This window comes from Mustelus asterias, chromosome 4 (assembly GCF_964213995.1).
Source record: "Mustelus asterias chromosome 4, sMusAst1.hap1.1, whole genome shotgun sequence".
In the NCBI taxonomy this organism is placed as follows: Eukaryota; Metazoa; Chordata; class Chondrichthyes; order Carcharhiniformes; family Triakidae; genus Mustelus; species Mustelus asterias.
The window spans coordinates 126,175,973-126,177,035 of record NC_135804.1 but is presented as its reverse complement, the minus strand read 5'-3'; the positions used below and the strand labels follow the sequence as shown (position 1 = coordinate 126,177,035).

At 42.9% G+C, this 1,063-nt stretch overlaps 1 pseudogene; it reads right to left on the bottom strand.

Moving 5' to 3' along the window:
• Positions 1-507: 507 nt before the first annotated feature.
• LOC144493219 (U2 spliceosomal RNA) lies at positions 508-687 on the bottom strand (annotated as a pseudogene).
• Positions 688-1,063: the final 376 nt, after the last annotated feature.

The window sequence follows — 1,063 nt, the reverse complement described above, 5'->3', positions numbered from 1 at the left end:
CCCAATTAACAAAGCCTAGGATGCTGGCTGCCCTGCATTGCTTATGGTGAACTGCCTTCTTGAACCACGATGTGGAGATGCCGGCGTTGGACTGGGGTAAACACAGTAAGAAGCCCCTTCACCTGAAGAAGGGGCTTGGAGCTCCGAAAGCTTGTGTGGCTTTTGCTACCAAATAAACCTGTTGGACTTTAACCTGGTGTTGTTAAACTTCTTACTGTTCTTGAACCACCATAGTTTGTGTGGTAAAGTTACCCCCACAGCGCTGTTGGGGGATGGCCTAGTGCACATTGTAACATTGTAAAATGCCCCAAGGCACTTCACAAACGAGCTATTACTGAACTACTAAAAGTACATTTTTTTTTTTTATCCTTTTCCAATTCAATCAAATCAAATCCAATTCAGAGTCTCAACAAGTTGAGACATTTCAGATCCAGGCTGACAAGACAGGACGGGAGACCAAAACCACCCTGTCCTGGGCCTGATCTACATGAGTCAAGCTGATTGGAGAAGGGGGAGGATCCTCCTCCAAGACTTGAGCTCATTTGCATCTTAGCCAAAAGGCCGAGATGCCGCTTTTAAAAATTGCTTCATATGAAACATATGAAGCCTCAGCGTAACCTAATGACCTCAACCAAGTGCAGGCGATCCATACTACACTTGATCTTAGCCAAAAGGCCGAGAAGCGATAAGTACATAATACACATAATACCTCCTGCAGTCCCTTGTGAGTTGTACTGTTTTATACTGTCTCTCCACATTCTTTATACCAAAATAAATCACTTCACACTTCTCTGTATTAAATTTCATCTGCCACTTATCTGTCCACTCCACCAACCAATCTATGTTATTTTAAAGTTCTACACTATCCCCCACACAATGCACCCAAGTTTTGTATCATCCTCAAATTTTGAAGTTGTGCCCAAGATGTAGATAATTAACATATATCAGAAAGAGCAAGGATGCTGACGCCAGTCTCTGGGGAACTCCACTATAAACCTTCTTCCAGTCAGAAAAACATCCATTAGCCGTTACTTTCTGTTTCCTCAGCCAACTTTGTATCCAT